This window comes from Loxodonta africana, chromosome 2, assembly GCF_030014295.1.
Source record: "Loxodonta africana isolate mLoxAfr1 chromosome 2, mLoxAfr1.hap2, whole genome shotgun sequence".
NCBI classification, from domain to species: Eukaryota; Metazoa; Chordata; class Mammalia; order Proboscidea; family Elephantidae; genus Loxodonta; species Loxodonta africana.
The window spans coordinates 83,389,624-83,411,099 of record NC_087343.1 but is presented as its reverse complement, the minus strand read 5'-3'; the positions used below and the strand labels follow the sequence as shown (position 1 = coordinate 83,411,099).

The 21,476-nt window shown below is 39.1% G+C and overlaps 1 protein-coding gene across 1 annotated transcript in view; it reads left to right on the top strand.

Moving 5' to 3' along the window:
- The window catches only part of ARSB (arylsulfatase B), a 328,139-nt gene that overhangs the window by 267,251 nt on the left and 39,412 nt on the right, over positions 1–21,476 (top strand). The gene's annotated exons all lie outside the window — the stretch shown is intronic.

Here is a 21,476-nt window from a genome sequence, read left to right as displayed (position 1 = left end):
GTTCAAAATGGCCAATACCAATTCATTTCAGCTCACTAATGCCTAGGATATCAATCTTTATGCATTCAATTTCATTTTTGACAACTTCCAGTTTTCCTAGATTCATAATTTGTACTTTCCACATTCTGATTATTAATGGATGTTTGCAGCTGTTTTTCTCCTTTTGTGTCATTAATAATATGCAGGTGGTTGTCATTAGGTGCCATTGAGTCACTTCTGACTCATAGTGACCCTATGTACAACAGAACAAAACACTGTCCAGTCCTGTGCCATCCTCATGATCGTTGTTATGCTTGTTGCAGCCACTGTGTCAATCCATCTCATTTTGGGGCTTCATCTTTTTCAATGACCCTCTATTTTACCAAGCATGATGTCCTTCTCCAGGTACTGGTCCCTCCTGATAATATGTGCAATGTATGTGAGAGGAAGTCTTGCCATTTTTGCTTCTGAGGAGAATTCTGGCTGTACTTTTTCAAGACGGATTTGTTCGTTTCTTCTGGCACTCAATGGTATATTCAATATTTTTTGCCAATACTATAATTAAAAGGCATCAGTTCTTCTTTGGTGTTCTTTATTGCCCAGCTTTTGCATGCATAGAAGGCAATTGAAAACACCATGGTTTGGGCCAGGCACACCTTAGTCCTTAAAGTGACATATTTGATTTTTAACACTTTAAAGAGACCTTGGCAGATTTGTCCAATGCAATACATTGTTTGATTTCTTGACCACTCCCTCCGTGGGCACTGGTTGTGGATCCAAGGAAAATTAAATCCTTTATAACTTTAATCTTTTCTCCATTTATTATGATCTTGCTTATTGGTCCAGTTGTGAGGATTTTTATTTTCTTTATGTTCAGGTGTAATGCATACTGAAGGCTGTGGATTTTAATCTTCATTCATCAGTAAGTGCTTCAAGTCCTGTTCACTTTTAGCAGGCAAACTTGTGTCATCTGCATATTGAAGGTCATTAATGAGCCTTCTTTGAATCCTGATGCCACGTTCTTCTTCATAATTGTGTAGGTTAGGTCTTATAAATTAGTAAATCCAAAGTTTAGAATTTTTAACACTTTTTTGTAGTCACAGTGCCACAAATCCGTATCTTTTAGGTCTCAACCTAGATTATACTTCTTTCAGAAGCCTTTCCATCCATCCTTCCAGCTGCTTCTCTCCTGTGTGATTTTGCAGCACCTAAATCTGCCCCGCTTGAGCCTTGTTACACAGTTATGATTGCCTTTTTATATGTGAATCCTCTACTAGACTATAAGCCCAATTTGAGAGAATTTTCCAGCTTTTTTGACATTATGTCCCCAATACCTAGTTCAGCTATTGGTACTCAGTAAGTGCTCTGTAAATATTTGTTGAATGAATGAGAAAAATAACGGTGGTTGTGATTGTTAAGGTTATGTGTCAACTTGGCTGCGGCATGATTCTCAGTGGTTTGGCAGTTGTGTTACATTTTGGCAATTGTATGATGATGTGATCCCTTCCATGATGAGATTTGATATAATGCAATCACCTCCATAATGGGATCTGTTGTGAGTAGCCAATCAATTGAAAGGTATTTTCATTGGGAGTGAAATGGTGAGAGCCATTTCCTTGATATAAATCTCTCTGTACATACTATGTGTCGGAATCCCCTCAATGGTAACGGGCTTGGGCTATATGTTTATATGCTTTACTGGTTTTGCTTCTCTATAGAGAACCCAGCCTAAGACAGTGAATAAATTTCCCACTTTCACAGAAATCTATACATTCTACCAAGAGAAAAATAGAACCCTAGCTATTTAATAATATTTTATTGTGTTTTTGGTGAAAGTTTACACAGTATACTAGGTTCCCATTTGACAATTTCCATACGAATTGTTCAGGGACATTAGTTACATTTTTCTAAATGTGTCAACATTCTCTTTAATTGTGTTCTGGTAGTTCCATTTCTAATACTCTACCTGCTCCCTTACCTTTGCTTTAGAGTAAATGTTGACCTTTTGGCCTCAGATAGATGGGTTTTCAATAGAGCACTGTACTTACAGATAATATCCTTTATTTTGTACACCACTTCGTCATTTCACTAAAAGGTGATCTCGGGATAATTTCGGTTCAAGGTTTAAAGAGTATTTTGGGGCAGCTGTCTCAGGGAGTCTTCTAGTCTCAACTGGTCCAGTTAGTCTGGGCTTTTTTAAAGAATATGAGTTTCATTCTACATCTTTATCCCATTCTATCTGAGAACTAACTCTTTGTTTTTAATGGGTGGTATCTGTTATCCTCTTCTCCCATCCTGATACAAGAGTATACCACACATGTGACAGTTCTTAATAGCTATACAGAGTCTCTCTGCTTCTTATGGAAAATGTATTTGATTTCCAACTGGGAACTCAGCACACCAAATTTATATTCATCTTGCTTCAGTGCCCTTAATGAAGACAGTTGCTTTTTTGCCTCCCCATCTGCTCTAGCTGTGAGAGAGGATTCTTTCCATTCTTTTCTTTGCATCTACCTCCTGCACTTGGTGAAGAAAGAGTGATGTCTCCTAGGAGTCACAGCGGAAAGGATTTCACCTACTCACATTCATAAGCACAGTTTTGGTACCCGGGGAACATTCACTAAGCAATGGATTTGTACTCTGGGAATAGCCCCTTTTTTCATTTTAGGTATTGAAAAGTAGGAAAGTGAAAAGACAATTTTGAACTTTTACTTTTCTCTTGTAATAAAATCATTAAGAATACTCAACTATCAGTCTATTCTTTCTCTATACTCTTACAATTAACCAAAAAGAACAGCTTTCCCATCCACTTTGAGAGTACTTGCCTCCTCTTTTTTGTACTGTTTCCTTTGCACATTCCTTACCTTTGCTCTTGCCATCTTGCAATATGCAAACACATGTCTTTCCATCCTGAGTTGCCATTAGCTCTGGGGAGCTTTTGCCCTGGCAGTCTGAATGAGGAGGTACTTAGCTATTTTAACTGTTAGCTAATGTCACTGACCACTGACGTGGAGATGGGATGTTCAAGGATAGAGGGTAGATAAGAGGTGAAGACTGGTTTACCTTGAAGGCAACGTCTATTCCATTAACAGTTTGTGAAAAAATTTTACATAGGCAAAATACGTAGCGAATATTAATTTGACCAAAATGTACCATTTGGGAGGATGGGGAGAAGAAATGTAGATGAAGGGGATCAGGGGAAGGTTTTAAAATATTAAATCCAGCTCATCCATAGTAGAAGGTCAATAGATAATGTGCAATAATCAAGAACTTCTCCAAATTTTGATGTGTAATATCTTTATTATTATGCAGGGCACTGTGGTTAAGAGCTCGCCGGCTAACCGAAAGGCAAGAGGCTCAAATCTACCAGCTGCTCTTTGGAAACCCTATAAGGCAGTTCCCCTCTGCCCTATAAGGTCAATATGAGTTGGAATTGTCTCGATGGCAACAAGTTTGTTTTTATTATGCAGTCCAAAATATTTTCTAAATCCTGTTGTGATTTCTTCTTTGACATAGGGATTATTTAGAAGTATATTCTTAATTTCCATACATGTGGGTTTTTGAGTATCTTTTATTACTGATTTCTATCTTAATTGCAATGTGACCAGACAGCATATACTGTATGACTTCAATCCTTGGAAATTTGTTTGGACTTGTTCATGGCACAGTATATCATCAAATTTCTACATGTGCTGAAAAAAGAATATATACCCTGCAGTTGTTGAATGCTCCACATGTATACCAGGTTATTTTCTAATCATATTGTTGAAGCCTTCTATGTTCTTACTGATTTTTGTCTGCTTATTCTATCAGTTACAAAGTATATTACAAACTCCCACTAAGATAATATTTTTGTCTTTTTTCCCAATTTTTTTTTGTCGATTTTTGCTTTGTACAATTTTGAAGCTCTATTTTTTTAATGGATACAAATATAGAATTTTTATATCTTCCTGATAAAATATATATTTTATCATTAAATGGTCCCTCCTAGAGATAACTGATATTAATAAAGCTATACCAACTTTCATTTCATTAATATTTACATTGGATTTCTTTATCCATCTTCTTTCAACATTTCCATTATCTATGCTTGTGTGTGGATAGAGATCTCATGTATATATACATATAGAGATACAACAAAAATATGTAAACAAATTGACATTAAAAATATTTCCTTTGACCACACAGCTCTAAATATAAGAAAATTTAGGTGGAGTTAGCACCACAATTGTTTTCACCAACTGTAATCATTCAATAAAAAAAGTAAAATTTTATAAGAAAATCATCCTTTTTTTTATCGTACTTTAGATGGAGGTTTACAGGGCAAATTAGTTTCTCATTAACCAATATACATATTGTTTTTGACATTGGTTGCCACCCCCACGACATGTCAACACTCTCCCGTTTTCTACCCTAGGTTCCCTATTACCAACTTTCCTGTCTCCTCCTACCTTCTTGTCCTTGGCCCTGGGCTGGTATGCCCATTTAGTCTTGTTTTGTTTTATGGGCCTGCCTAATCTTTGGCTGAAGGGTGAACCTCAGGGGCAGCTTCATTACTGAGCTGTAAGGGTGTCTGGTGCCCATACTCTTGGGGTTTTTCCAGTCTCTGTCAGATCATTAAGTCTGTCTTTTTTGTGTGTGTGAGTTAGAATTTTGTTCTACATTTTTCTCCAGCTCTGTGCAGGACCCTCTATTGTGATCCCTGTCTGAGCAGTTGGTGGCGGTAGCTGGGCCCCATCTAGTTGTGCTGGACTCAGTCTGGTCAACACTGTGGTACTTGTGGTCCACTAGTTCTTTGGAATAATCTTTCCCTTGTATCCTTTAGTTTTCTTCATTATCCCTTGCTCCAGATGGGGTAAGATCAGTGGAGTATCTTAGATGGCCACTCACAAACTTTTAAGACCCGAGACCCTGCCCACCAAAGTAGAATGTAGAATATTGTCTTCACAAACTATGTGATGCCAAATAAGCTACATGTTCCCTGAGACCATGGTCCCCATAGCCCTCAGCCCAGTAATTCAGTCCCTCGGGGAGTTTGGATTTGTCTTTGGAGCTTCCATGACTTTGCCTTGGTCAACTTGTGCTCCTCCAGCATTGTGTACTGTCTTACCCTTTATCAAAGTTACCACTTATCTATTGTCTGGTTAGTATTTTTCCCTTCCCATTCCTCCCCTCCCTCATAACCATTAAAGATTGTTTCTTTCTGTGTGTAATCCTTTTCATGAGTTTTTATAGTAGTGGTCTCATACAATATTTCTCCTGTTGTGATTGACTTATTTCGCTCAGCATAATGCCCTTCATATTCATCCATGTTGTGAATTGTTTTGAAGATTTGTCATTGTTCTTTATCGTTGTGTAGTATTCCATTGTGTGTATGTACCATAGTTTGTTCATCCATTCATCTGTTGATGGGCACTTAGGTTGTTTCCATCTTTTTGCTGTTGTGAATAATGCTGCAATGAACATGGGTACGCGTATGTCTATTTATGTAATGGCTATTATTTCTCTAGGATATATTCCTAAAAGTAGGATTGCTGGATCATATGGTATTTCTATTTCTAGCTTTTAAGGAAGCACTATATCATTTTCCAAAAGGGTTGTACCATCTTGCGTTCCCACCAGCAGTGCATAAGAGTTCTAATCTCCCCGAAGCTTCTCCAACCTTTGTTATTTTCTGTTTTTTTTTTTTTTATTCTTGGTGGTAATGTCAGGGTGAGGGGGTATCTCATTGTAGTTTTGATTTGCATTTCTTTAATGGCTAGAGATGGAGACCATTTTCTCATGTGTCTGTTAGCTGTTTGAATGTCTTCTTTGGTGAAGTGTCCGTTTATTTGCTTTGCCCGTTTTTTAATTGGATTATTTGTCTTTTTGTTGTAGAGGTGTGAGATTTTCCTATACATTTTAGAGGTTATACCTTTGTCAGGTTTGTCATAGCCAAAAATTCTTTCCCAGTCTGTAGGTTTTCTTTTTACTCTTTTGGTGAAATCTTTTGATGAGTAAAAGTGTTTAAGTTTTACAAGATCCCAGTTATCTAACTTACCTTCTGGTGTTTGTGTATTGTTTGTATCCTGTTTATGCCATGTATTAGAGCCTCTAGTATTGACCCTATTTTTTCTTCTATGATCTTTATTTGGTTTTATATTTAGATTTTCTAGTCATTTTGAATTAGTTTTTGCATATAGTGTGATGTATGGGTCCTGTTTCATTTTTTTGCTGATGGACATTCAGTTATGCCAGCACCATTTGTTAAAAAGACTGTCTTTTCCCCATTTAATGAACTTTGGGCCTTTGCAAAGATCAAGTTACCATAGGTGAATGGATTTACATCTGGGTTCTCAATTCTGTTCCCTTTGTCAGTGTGTCTGTCATTGTACCAGTACCAGACTGTTTTAACTACCGTAGCTGTATGGTAGGTTCTGAGGTCAGGTAGTGCTAGTTTTCCTACTTTATTCCTTTTCTTCGATAGTGCGTTACTTATCCAGCACCTCTTGCCTTTCCATATGAAGTTAATGATTAGTTTTTCCATCTCATTAAAGAATGCTATTGGTATTTGGATTGGGATTGCTTTGTATTTGTAGATTGCTTTGGGTAGAATTGTCATTTTCACAAAGTCGAGTCTACCTATCCATGAACATGGTGTGTTTTTCCATTTATGCAGGTCTCTCTTGGTTTCTTGCAGTAGTGTTTTGTAGTCTCCTTTGTAGTATAGGTCTTTTATATCCTTGGTTAGATTTATTCCTAAGCATTTTATTTTTTTATGGGCTATTATAAATTGAATTGTTTTTCTGATTTTTGTATGTTTATCTTATATCCTGCTAATCTCCTGAAACTTTCTATTAGTTCCAGTAGTTTTCTTGTGAAGACTTTTGGATTTTCTATGTATAGTGTCATATTATCCACAAAATAGGCACAGTTTTACTTCTTCTTTAATAGTTTGGATGCCCTTACCAATTTTGATGCCCTTTATTTCTTTTTTTTTTTTTTTGCCTTATTTCTCTGTCTAGGATTTCAAGCACAATGTTAAAAAGAAGTGGTGTTAAAGGGCATCCTTGTCTTGATCCTGTTCTTGAGGGGAATGTTTTCAGCCTCACTCCATTAAGAATGATATTGGGTGTTGGTTTTGCATAAATGCCTTTTATTATATTGAGGAATTCCCCTTCTATACCTATTTTATTGAGAGTTTTTATCAGGAATGGATGTTGGACTTTGTCAAATGCCTTTTCTGCTTTGATTGAGACGATCATGTGATTCTTTTATTTTAGGAAATACATCTTTTAGTGAGATGAATAGGGCTGTTTTAGTTTTTAAATAACTTCAGCTCAGATGATTATTTATCACTTCAATTTTATTCCTATTTTTTGTTTTTAAGAATGTCAGTGCTGATGCAGATAACCGTGGAGAGACTTTTATCATAGAAATATCACTTATTTCTTTGTAGTCCTGAGTGACAGTAAAAATGGCATTAGTGACCAACCATCAAAAAAAATTTTTAACATTTCAGCAGGTGACAACTCATCTTTCAACTTTGTAGAAAGCAAGAAAAGTGGGAAACTACCTTTTGCAAGAACTGGGCTTGCAAAATGATGTATTTCCCAATCTTCAAAATTGTTCTTTTTCTCAAAACCAATGAGAGTGTTTTGAATTGTTTCTTTGTTTGGCCTCCCATAAGGTTTTCCACCCTGGGGCAATGTACCATGCTAAAATGCAGGACAGATGAGAAGTATGCCTGCCTTTTGTCAAGTAGGGGAAGGAAGGCCAGAGAGAAGAAGCAAGGAGGCAAAACAGCCCAGCAAGGTGCTTTCCCACACAATGAATTTTAGCCTAGAGCTTTTGAAGACATACTGTATGTAGAAACTGGTTCCCTTAACTTAACACACTTATATACACCCTGGCAAAAAATCACTTTGCACCTTCAGGGCTACATGTACCTCAGTTTGAAGATTTGTCTCTAAGTTACCTCTTCATTCAAATATTCTTAAAGTCTAGACAGTGTTAAAATTACTGAAAGAATATTCCTTTTAAACAGTTCATTTATCTTTGTTTAGGTAATAACATTCACCTGTTACAAACTCAAACAGTATTTAGACAAGGATGCCCTTTATCACCACTCTTACCCAACACTGTGCTGGAGGTCCTAGCCAGAGCAATTAGGCTAGAAAAAGAAATAAAAGACATCCAAATTGGTAAGGAATAAGTAAAAGTATCTCTATTTGCAGATAATATGATCTTAGACACAGAAAACCCCAAAGAATCTGCAAGAAAACTACTGGAACTAATAGAAGATTTCAGTAAAGTATCAGGAAACAAGATAAACATACAAAAATCAGTTGGCTACCTCTACACCAACAAAGAGAACTTTGAAGAGGAAATCACCAAATCAATACAATTTACAATAGCCCCCAAGAAGACAAAATACTTAGGAATAAATCTAACCAGAGACATAAAAGACCTATACAAAGAAAACTACAAGACACTACTGCAAGAAACCAAAAGAGACCTACAAAAGTGGAAAAACACAACTTGCTCATGGATAGGAAGACTCAACATTGTGAAAATGTTTATTCTACCCAAAGTGATCTACAGATACAATGCAATCCCAATCCAAATTCCAGTGGCGTTTTTTAATGAGATGGAGAAACAAATTGCCGACTTCATAGATATGGAAAGGGAAGAGGCCACCAGGTAAATAAAGCATTACTGAAGAAGAAGAACAAAGTGAGAGACTTCACACTACCTGATTTTAGAACCTATTATACTGCCACAGTAGTCAAAACAGCCTGGTACTGGTACAATAACAGATGCATAAACCAATGGAACAGAATTGAAAATCCAAATGTAAATTCATCCACCTATGACCAGCTGATATTTGACAAAGGCCCAAAGTCCATTAATTGAGGAAAAGACAGTTTGTTTAACAAATGGTGCTGGCATAACTGGGTATCCGTCTGCAAAAAACTGAAACCAGACCCATACCTCACACCATGCTCAAAAACTAACTCAAAATGGATCAAAGACCTAAATACAAAATCTAAAACAATAAAGATCATGGAAGAAAAAATAGGGACAACATTAGGAGCCCTGATACATGGCATACACAGGATATAAAACATTACTAACAGTGCACAAACAACAGAAGAGAAACTAGATAACTGGGAGCTCCTAAAAATCAAACACTTATGCACATCCAAAGACTTCACCAAAAGAGTAAAAAGACAACCTACAGACTGGGAAAAAATTTTTGGCTATGACAAAACCAATCAGTGTCTAATCTCTAAAATCTATAAGATACTCTAAAACCTCAACAACAAAAAGACAAATAATTAAAAAATGGGCAAAGGATATGAACAGGCACTTCACCAAAGAAGATATTCAGGAGACTAACAGATACATAAGGAAATGGGTGTGATCATTAGCCATTAGAGAAATGCAAATCAAAACTACAATGAGATACCATCTCACCCCAGTGAGGCTAGCATTAATCCAAAAATAATAAATGTTGGAGAGGTTGTAGAGAGACTGGAACAGTTATACAGTGCTGGTGGGAATGTAAAATGTTACAAACCACTTTGCAAATCACTTTCATGCTTCCCTAAAAAGCTAGAAATAGAAGTACTGTAAGATCCAGCAATCCTGCTCCTTGGGATATACCCTGGGTAATAATATGAGTCCTTACATGAATAGATATATGCACACCCATGTTCACTGCAGCACTGTTCACAATAGCAAAAAGATGAAAAGAACCTCAGTGTCCATCAATGGATGAATGGGTAAACAAATTTTGGTATATTCACACAATGGAATACCACGCAATGACAAAGAACAATGATGAATCCGTGAAACATCACATAATATGGATGAATCTGGAAGACATTATGCTTAGTGAACTTAGCCAGTAGCAAAAGGATGAATATTGTATGAGACCACTATTATAAGAACTCAAGAAAAGGTTTAAACATAGGAAAACACTCTTTGATGGTTACGAGGGTAGGGAATGAGGGAGAGGGGTATTCACAAACTAGATAGTAGACAAGAATTATGTTAGGGCAAAGGGAAGGGCAACACACAATACAGAGGAAGTCAGCACAACTGGACTAAACCAAAAGCTAAGAAGTTTCCTGAATACAGCCAAACACTTCGAAGGGCAGAGTAGTAGGGGTGGGGGTCTGGGGACCATGGTTTCAGGGGACATCTAGGTCAACTGGCATAACAAAGTTTATTGAGAAAACTTTCTCCACCCCACTTTGGTGAGTGGCATCTGGAGTCTTGAAAAAGCTAGCAAAGCTAGTGGCCATCTCAAAAAAATATTTTTTTTTCTAAGTTACATCAATTGGTCTCAACCCCGGTACCTGGAGCAAAAGAGAACGAGGAACACCAAAGACACAAGGAAAATATAAGCCCAAGAGACAGAAAGGGCCACATAAACCAGAGACTCCATCAGACTGATGGTGCCTGTCTACCACCAAAGACCGCCCTAACAGGGAAGAAACAGACAGTCCCTGATGGATCAGGAGAAAAGTGAGGTGCAGAATTCAAATTCTAATAAAAAGACTTAATGGTCTGACTGAGACTGGAGGGACCCCGGAAGATATGGCCCCTGGATTCTCTGTTAGCCCAAAACTAAAACAATTCCTGAAGCCAACCCTTCAGATGAAGTTTAGATTGGAGTATAAAACGTAAAATGATACTTGTGAAGAGTGTGCTTCTTAGCTCAAGTAGATACATGAGAGTAAATGGGCAGCTCCTGCCCGGAGGCAAGATGAGAAGACAGAGAGGGACAGGAGCTGGTTGAATGGATATGGGAAATACAGGATAGAAAGGAGGAGAATGCTGTCACGTTATACGGAGAGCAACTAGGGTCCCATAACAATGTGTGTATAAATTTTTGTATGTGAAACTGACTTGAACTGTAAACTTTCACTTGAAGCACAATAAAAAAAAAAAAATACAGTAAATTTAGAGATTATATGATAGGATTGGCGAGGTAGAGTGTGGATCAAGAATAATATCTATATTTCAGACGTGTAACTCTGGACAAATATTGGTGCTATTCAGAGGGAAAAGGATGATCTCTCTTTTGGTTCATTTATTTGTGATGGACAGCGTTTAGGGAAGGTGATCTTGAGTTCTATTATCAATATGTTGATTTTTAGATACTTTGAGGAATCTAAGTGGAAGTGTTTAAGACTCTATTTGGCATTAGAGTCAGGATATGAGAAATCCGAGTCCAAAATAAAAGTATGGAAATTGTTGGCGTGGAGATAGGAATTGAGGTCCTTGGCATAGACAGAATTTCCTAGAAATTGTACAGAGAAAAGAATGGAGCCTGGAGGTGAATGTTAAGGATTTTCACATTTCAAAGGCTAGGTTACAATAACAAAAGCAATTCTCACCGGTATTTTTTGAGCTCTTATATGCTGTTGATAATTAAAATAATTAAGTTCTTGCTTTATATTAACCTATTTACTATTTCTAACAACCTTATAAGAAAAATATTGTTTTCCTATTTGAGAGATGAGAAAACTGAGGCGTAGGGAGGATACGTGACCTGCCCACGGCCACAAAGCTATTAAACAGTGGGAATATGCTTCAGGTTCAAGCAGCCTGATTCCAGAACCCGTACTCCTAACTATGGCAATCTGAGACGTACTTTAGGAAGACAGGCAAGGGGGTTTGAGGTAGGCATGTAAAGATTTAAGCTCACATTTGTATGTGTCCTCTTGATCTGCAATGTCCAATATGATACCTAACAGCCACATATGACTTTTGAGTACTTAAATGTGATTAGCGACTAGTTCAGACCATGACCTGTATACAAGTGTCAGATATACATCAAATTCCAAAGCCTGAACACCAGTAAGGGAATGTTAAATACCCCATTAATATTTTTTACATTGATAATACTGAAAGACCATTTTGGATATATTGGGTTAAACAAAATATTAAAGTAATTCAACCTAAAAAAAAATTCAAAATGTATTAAAGTGTATGCAGTGAACCTCCGCCCTCCCATTCTTGTCTCGCATGTCTCTTGCCCAGACAACAAATGTCAGCAGTTCTTTGTGTAATTTCTTAAAATAATCTATGCATCTCAGGGCTTTGAATCAGTTCATTCTGGTTCCAACTGTGCTGAGAATTTGCATTTCTACCCAGATACACTGAATCAGAATCTACATTTTAACAAGATTCCCAGAAAATTCTTATATACACTAAATTTTGAGAACCACTGTGTGTGTTGTTTGTGGTTGTTAAGTTTTTACCTTTGATGCATTTACTATTTTACTTTAAGGTGTAAGGTATGGATTCAAATTTATCTTTTTCCAGTGGCTATCTAGTTGATTTGAAATGATACCTTTTTCATATTTAAACTCCTGAGGTTTATTTTTGTCCTTCCTACTTTATTCCACTGATTTATATGGCTCTTTATGTGCTAGCACCACAGTGTTTTAATTATTGTAGCCATGTACAATAGTGGCAGAGTGGTTAAGAGCTACAGCTGCTAACCAAAAAGTCAGCTGTTCGAATCCACCAGGAGCTCCTTGGAAACCTTATGGGGCAGTTCTACTCTGTCCTAAAGGGTTGCTCTGAGTCGGAATCGACTCGAAGGCAGTGGGCTTGGTTTTGTTTTATGTACAGTAGTATACATAGTAGGACTACTCCCTTTTATTTGTTTTTTTCATCATTTTCCTGGCTATTTTTTATTTTTTCATGAAAACAATTTCTTAAGTTAACTATCTACGTGATATAATATTCCAGACCAACCAAACCCATTGCTGTTGAGTCGATTCCAACTCATAGCAACCCTGTAGGACAGAATAGAACTGCCTCAGAATAGGACTAATCTCTGTGGAAGCAGACTGCCCCATCTTTCTCCCAAGGAGTGGGTTCTAACTGCGAACCTTTCGGTTCACAACTGAGCGCTTAATCATTGTGCCACAAGGGTTCCTGTGGTATTACTGGTCATGAAATGTGATTAGGATGAGTTAGCATCACTGGAGTGTTTGGGGATTTTCTGAACATAAAAGAAGGAAATGGGAGTAATCTGAATTCAGGACAGATAAATTCCAGTCTCGAGCCTGAAGAATACCTTCTGGCCTTGATCCAAACCATGATGATATTTGAAAAGAAATGACCCAAATTGATGAAGATAATTGAGGGGGGGACCTCATTTTTGAAAACTAATTTTCCTATTTTAAAACTTGCACCACAGCAGCACTTACAAAAATACTTTGCTGGGGGTGGGGTGCAGCTGACAAACAAACGTAGAAGGCATTCATCATTGGTGTAAAAATACGGTAGTCTGCCACATCTCTCAGATAATTGGATTTTTCTTTAGTGATTAGGGGTCACACATAATTTCAGACACTATTTAGATAAATTTTGACATGTTTTCCTAAGAGTACAATAAGGGGGTGGTGGATGGGATTCAGTTACTTGAGGTTTTATTTACAAATATTGTTTTAGGCTTTTCCAAATTTTTCAACGGGTGAATCAAATAATTGAAACAAATGTTGCCTTAGGTTCATCAACGCATCTAATGAAAATCTAGAGCCACGTTTTTGCTAAGTTTTCCAATTCAGATTCAGGAGTGTGAACATTCACGTTTCTATACTCTCTAATACACAGCAACATTTCAAGCACAAGACTTAGCTTTTATTGAAACATTCTCCTGAGGCATTTTTCTATTGTTCTTTGCCCATTCTCCTGGGATACTGGGAAATACTGCAGGGTGTCACATGGAAACTACTTGCAAAATGCCTCGGATTTGCAGAGATTTTGCTAGTATTCTTCAATAATGGGTCTCAAGGTTTCAGTATTTCTATCAAGGAGAAAACCAAAGCCAGAAGTTCAAGTAAAGCATGAATAAAAAGCAAACAGAAATATAAAATGAGAGGACCCTCTAGTGGGTTAAATTGTGGCCCCAGAAATATTGTGCAAGTCCTAACCAACCTCTTCCATACCTGTGAGGGTAACTTTATTTGCAAATAGTGGTGGTATAGTGGTTAAGTGCTATGGCTGCTAACCAAAGGGTCTGCAGTTCAAATCTGTCAGGCGCTCCTTAGAAACTCTATGGGGCGACTCTACTCTGTCCTATAGGGTCGCTATGAGTCGGAATCGATTCGACGGCACTGGGTTTGGGTAGGGTCTTTGCAGGTATAATTCAGTTAAGGATTTTGAGATGTGATCATGACTGGTGTTCTTACAAAAGAAAGGAGAGGGAGATTTGAAAGGCAGAGACACGCACAAGCGAAGGCATGTGAAGACCGAGGCAGAGATTGCAGTGATGTTGTCTACAAGGCAAGGAATGCCAAGGATTCTGACAGCCACCAGAAGCTAAGAGGGAGGCAGGGCGTGAATTCTCCCTCAGAGCCTCCAGAAGGAACCAGACCTGCAGGCACCTTGATTTCAGACTTCCAGCCTCCACTACTATGAGAAAAAACTCTTGCTGCTTTGAGCTACCCAGTTTGTGGTCATATGTTTTAGCAGACCTAGGAAACAAACCAGTTGCCGTGGAGTTGTTGTCAATTCATGATGACTCCCTATGTCAGGTTTTTAATGACTGATTTTTTGGAAGTAGATTGCCAGGCCTTTCTTCTGAGGTGCTTCTGGGTAGATTTGAACTTCCAAACTTTCTGTTAGCAGCTGAGCATGTTAACTGTTTGCACCATCCAGGGACTCCTAGGAAACTAATACAGAACATTTTACTCATCAACAGCGGAGGAGCAGAGAAGCTTTTGTCCTCAGAGCCCAGGAAAATTGTGAAGAAATATCCAGCAACTTTCTCCATCCCTTCCCTTATCCCCTGTTCTGACTCCCAAACCCCACTACCCACTCTGTAGTGCCTTACCCAGATTTAGCCTTCATGAACGCACCCCTCCAAGTTCTAAAAATATCCCTCTCATTCTTTCATCAAAATGTCTCCTGTGCCAAGACTTCCACCAGCAGCTAGCCTACACAGCTTTACAGACTTGTTCACAGCATGGTAGAGACCAATAATGTGGGGTGTTGACCCTCTCAGGAATATTCTTATTTTTAAAACAGTTGGAAAGGGCTTTACCACAAAGGAATTCCTCTCTACTAGTGGAATCTCTGGAATTAGTAGCAGGGTAGGGTGGCTAATTTTGCACCCTCTCCCACCCTCTAATCTTCCTGCCTTCTCCCCCATTGTCTCTTCCACAGGGACCCTGGTTTCTGTGGCTAAATTCGAATAAAGAGCTCCACCATACCATTTGCACAGTTGTCTTTTGCAGGCCCAGTCTCCTGCAGTGAATGGGGGAAGGGACTGGCCAGGAAGATGGGCCTGGAGTTTAAGGCTTATGGGGAGCTATAGAAAAACTGCTTTGTAGGAAAGGAGATTGTCTGTGATGGTCATGTGTGGGCAGGCCAAGCAACATAGTCTGCAGGACCCAGTATAAAAAGAAGATGCAGGACCCTTTGTTCAAACTTAAGAATTTGAAGATGGCAAGAGCAGAGCATTAAACTATGCCCCCTATTAAATGGGCCCTGTGTGAGTGCATAGGTTGCACACCTACGAGCCTGCCCTGTGGGTGGGGTCACAAAAGCTTAGAAACTCAGGTTAATGGATGTCCATTTGTGGACTTGAGCTCCTTCCAGAAAATCATTTGGCACAAAGAGAAGCTACCACCATCAAGATGGTGGGTTAGACAAGGGGTGACCTCCCTAGAGGTGACATTGCAGGCTGCCCCAAAAGAGACAGTGTAGGTGACAGAGAAAAAAAGAAAAAGGATCAAGTATTTAAAATTTCTCCAACAAGAAGGCGCTGGTGGCTGGGAGAGTTCTTGTTTACAGACCATAAAGTCATCTGGCCTCTGCAGGCTTATGAGCTAAATTAATACACTGCATTAAGGAAGAGGCCAGGTGGTCAAGGGTAGGGAGTTTGGGGTGAGGGAAAAGGCTGGGACAACGATGCTGTGGGTGCTTTGAGGAGGAAGGACCCAAGAGGAGAGACTTGGGGAAAAGGGACACATCTGGGAGGCATTTCAAAGCAGAATTGTGTGTGCGTGTGATATAAACCTTCCCTGCCGCCTCCACCCCCAGCCCCTTCTAGCCTATTCCTGCCCATTCCCACTCCCTGCAAATCTTCAGTAAAAGAACAATTTCTTAGGCATCTTTGGAAGTGAGCTCTCTTCGAGGGAAAAAAGAGAAATGTTTGGTCCAATTGGCCCAAAGTGAGAGCAGTTTTGGGGGTGGTGGGGTGGTGAATAGCATAGTCTTGTTAAAATAGAGGTACCCACCTACTACCCACCTGCCGTGGAGTCGATTCCAACTCATAGCGACCCCACCGGACAGAGTAGAACTGTCCCCATAGAGTTTCCAAGGGGCGCCTGGTGGATTTGGTCGGATGCTCAACTCCACCCAGAGGTACCTTGGGAGAAAGGCCTAGCAATCTATTTCTGAAAACTCAGCCATTAAAAACCCTATGGAGCACAGTTCCACTCTGACACCCATAGAGTTGCCATGAGTCGGAATCAACCAGACAGCAACTGGTTTGCGAGCTGTACAGAACTGGCCAAAACGAAGGGAGTAATTTAGCTAAGCAGCCTCAGAAAAAAAAAAAAAAAAAAAATTGCATTTTCTTTTAGTCTCTTAGCTTGGAAAAATCATGGTGAGGTGGGGGGAGGTTGGTAGGGTAGGCTGGCACAGCCTGCCAGGTTGGGGGTGGGTCCAGTTACTGGGGAGAAAGGAGGAAGAGAAGGAGACATTGCAGGTTGATGATGAATTAGTTCTAGTAGTGGAGGGTGGGTGAGTCCCGGGAGGGCTGACAGCGGGCAAGGCCTGAGAGTCCCTGGACTAATGTCATGCAGATTATATTTCTCTAGGATGTGCAGCTTTGGGCTTTTATCCTAGCCAGATTCAAAATCACTGCCCTGTTATACTCCCACTGGCTCCTGGAGATTTTGCTGCTGGGTATAACTTTATTATTTTGCTAATCAATATTATTTGCAAGTAACTGCCATTTTAATCTAGCAAATGGTCTCTCTAGATAACTGTGCTTTAGCTGGTGGGTTATGAGTGTGTCTGATGTGTTGACTCACCTGTGGGCAGTGGTCCGAAGCCAGGTGGTGAAGTGCATGTTGTAGTAACTGCTGATACCAGAAAGTAACTAACACTGGGCGTATTTTCTCTTTCACGGAACTCACAGAAGTTTTTATTTGTTCTAAGTAAATGCCCAGCGATGCCCCACTTGACAGTTTCTATAGGTAAAAAGGCTCAAGGTACAGTGTGTCCCCCTAAAAATGCTGAGACTGTGTGCCCACTGGTACTGTTCAATGTCCATAAATGTTACTGGTGTGAACAAAGTGGAGGAACAGTGGTTATGTTTGGCATTCTTGGGTAGGGTGGGCAAAAGGCATCTCTAGTTAAGTGGTCTACCTTTGAGGCAGTGACGTCACTAGCATTGGTGTCACCCCCCCCATGGACCTCTTCCCATACCAGACCATACAGAATCCTTAGTAATTTTTTTGTACTAATGTTACTCATAAATCATCATTTCTGTATATAACTCCTTCTTTTCCTTCAATTACTACTTCATTCTCAAAAAAGTTACTGATGTTGGTTCACAAATGCTAACTGCCGCAATATAGTAGCTAAAACACCAGAAATTTGACAAATTCAGCAGCTATAAAAATACCTTTAGCAATGAAAACAACGATGCGCTGCTTATAGACGAAACCATGTGATTTGAAGCATCATTGTAGTTGAGTAGTAATGACAGCTCTGACCAGACAGCATTAGAAGTTTAAAGTAAATAGAGTTTTTAGCTTTGTAGGTATATTGATACGTGTAAGCTGGGCTTACAAAAAATGTTTTTGTTGTTATAACTACAGGGATTTTTTTAATTAAAAAAATAATAAATTTCTGCTAAAACACTGCACAAAGATTTTATAGACAGCCATTTTGGTGTCATGCCCTCTGACAGTGTCACCTGGTGCGGTACACAAACACGCACACACCCAGTGATGCCACTGCTCTAAGGGCACCTTTCTGAAACACACCACCATCCCTAAGGTTTCAAAATGAAACCTTGGCTGACCTCAGCCCCAGAGAGATTCCTAGGCATAACCCACTTGCAAATGACAAAGCAAAAAAACAGACATTAACTCCTAGCCAGTGGTTTCCAATTCTCATTCCCAGGCATAGAATTAACTCAGGTATATAATTTTCTAAAGCTATTGTTTCAAATCTACTCTATGTGTATTGGTCTCTGCTCATGGAACTGCTATTTGTATTCATTCAAGCAGGCCAGGAAATATTAATATCAACTATTAAACTAATATTATCTTGTTGGAAAGTTTTTAAAAGAAAGCATTGTCTCTTTATGCCACAAAGATATAGGAATACTTGATTTTATATTTCTACGTTATAAGTTAGGGTTGTATGTGGCATCTCATTCTGGAAAAGGGTGCTTCCTAAAGTAACTCTCTTTTTTCCATGCTTTAATGTCTGTTATCACCCCATTCCAGCCCACTACTCCACCCTTACCCCCAACCAGGAGAAAGCCTGCAAGAGATTAGTAGTCTCATTCCATTGTTTAAAGGACTGAGTGAAATCAACCGCTTGGGGATTCCATCCATCAAAACAAATGTTTTGGGTTTGTTTTGTTTGGTAGATGAAAAAGCCCAGATTGGCTGTCTCCCAGCCTATTCTACATACCACCGTGTGAAAGCAAAGACCAAGTGTCCTCCCAAGAAACTACAGAAAATGGATAATTCCATGAACTAAGAAGCCAACAGTTCTCTATCACTCCCCACCAAGCCCTAGTCAAATGCCAGCACATCTGCTTGTCTGTAGTCTCCGAAAGTAGAGAGCAAAGGAACAACCACAGCAGAAAAGTGGAAGAGCTATTCATTTATTCATGCGAATATTTACTGAACACCTAGTATGGGCCACAATCGTTCTGGGCCCTGTGGCTATGGTCGTGATCAAGACAATTGATGTGATGGTAGACAGTTCATGATACTCATAAATCATATAGACTTGGAGAGAAATAGTCTCAGAGCCTTACGGCAAGAACACTGTCAACAATTGTCCCTGCCCTCCACCCCACCCCACCTACAACCGTCTTGACAAGTGAATATTCCCAGTGGCAGAGAACTCACTGCTTCTCAAAAACAACAACTTCCCATCAGTTTCAGTTATGTCCCTTAGAGCTCCACAGGACCACTGTGTTCCTTCTGCTCCATGATCACCTTTCCAACGCTAGAAGGCAGCTGTCCTGTTTCTGTTATTCTTCACACTAAATGTAGGGGCAAATGTAGGCGTGGGAGGATGGCCCTAGTTGAGTTCAAGCTAAAGCTCAGAAATGACTGAGTTTCTGGAAACTGCTGGGGCCTGTCCACCAGAAGTGTGTTTAGGTGAGCAAATGCCTGAGGATCCTGTTAGGAATGAATTCACCCAGAGAGAAGAATTAAGACTGAGGTGACCAACTTGGCCCAGTTACCAAGCCTTAATCATTGGAGAAAGGGGCAAACCAGAGCAGAGCTCAGGCTCAAAAAATAGATTTTAAAAATATATATGTGTATACATGGATTGAAAAGGAGTGAAATCTATCAAAATGTTAATTTTTTTTCTTTTTCTGGGAGGTGGGGTTATGAGTGATCTTAATGTTTTCCTTGTACTTTTTTTTTTGTATTTTTAATATTTTCTACAGTGAAAATACGAAACATATAAATAGAATGAAATTCTGTTTAAATCATTTAGAAACTGACTTTTCACAGTGATTGAAGTTATCAGTGGCTTTTCACCATAGAATGAAGATCCTTCAGTTTACATGATAAAGGACATTCAGAAAATGCTGTTAGCAAACATGCATTATACAACTCTTCATTGTGGTGGTAATTTTTTTTTAATTAGCTCTCTCTCCAAGTGTATGCAAGAAAGCACCTGGCACCAAGCCCACAAACACACTTAGGAATGACTTAATTACATTTTTTAAGCAAGCAACCAGGAAATCTTCATTAGCATCTGTATAGTTTGACAAAATAAAAGTAACCACCAATAGAAATCCATTCCTCTAAGCTATTCTAAAGGGTCTCAAAGACCGCAGGAGACAAGGGCATTAGAGCAAAATTTCTGAAGTAGTTAAATAGTGCTTCCTTGACACAGAATCACATTTAACTAAAATTACATTTTAGAAGTTTGAAAGGTTTATGAAACTGACCAAAAGCATTCACATACATCAAAATTACAACCTAGGGAACTGAGGTTATAGTTACAGGAGTGAGGGAAATAATAACTCTGAATTATATCTTGTGATCAATGATTATTTAACGCATGGAATATTTTCAATAAGCATCTTAATGGTTTCAAAAACATTAATTCTTTTTTCTTCACTCTGTTGGCTAGATGGTCATTAGATTATGTTTCTTTGTAACGTGATGGGGAAGGGGCAGTGGAGACTCAGTGGTAGAATTCTCACCTTCCTTGTGGGAGAGGGGAGTTTGATTCCCAGCCATGAACCTCAAGCACAGACACTACCCATCTGTAAGTGGGGACTTGCATATTGCTATGATGCTGAATGGGTTTCAGCGGTGCTACCAGCCTAAGAAGGACTTAGGGAGAAAGACCTGGCAGTCTACTTTCAAAAACCAGCCAATGGAAACCATATGGATCCCAATGGTCCCATCCCATTGTGCATGGGTTGCCATGAGTTGGGAACCTACTTAATGGCAGCTAACAACAACATGATAGAAACCCTACAAGTGTACTGTTTTCTATCTTATTACTGGTTTTAAGCTTTCAGAGTGGAAATGTTCGCAGTAAGCCAATTTTAAGACTGGCTCACTTGGGACGTGTGTCTAGATTGGCCCTGGGATGGGGTTTCCTTGGAGACTGGGAGGCACTGGAGGTTCGACAAAACAAGGTTAGGAGAAAGCTTTACTCATTGACAGCTCATCATCAGCCTTTGGTCTAGAAAGTGCTCTTTAATATAACTGAAATATTTTAAAATCAAAGTAGGAACGAGAAGACGGGAAGGACGGAAATTGTTGCCCAAGGCCTGTGATTTTATGATTCAGTTTTTTTCTTCTTCCCCAAACTCTTATTCAGGGCTTTGAACTGGTTTGTTCTGGTTCGAACCCCTGCTGAGAATTTGCATTTCCACCCCAAATATACTTAATCAGGATCTACTTTTTAACAAGATTCCCAGGCAATTCTTAAGTATGATAAATTTTGAGAACCATTGTTCTACTAGCAGTTCTCAGAATTGTCCTAACCAGCAGCATCAGCATCACCTGGAAACTTGTTAGAAATGCAGATTCTCAGCAGCGGTTCAAATGGAATGACCCACAAAGCCCTGCTCTTATTTAGTCATACATAAGGATGGCTTCTTTACAGTTCATACAAAACTAACTGATTTAAATGGGACGTGTTGAGGTAACTGTCTTATTCCTAGAAGTATATGCTGGGGATCCCTCTCACCTCAGTAGGAAGATAAACTTAGGGAAAACAGAACTTTGAAAGGTCAACTGGAGGGCTTT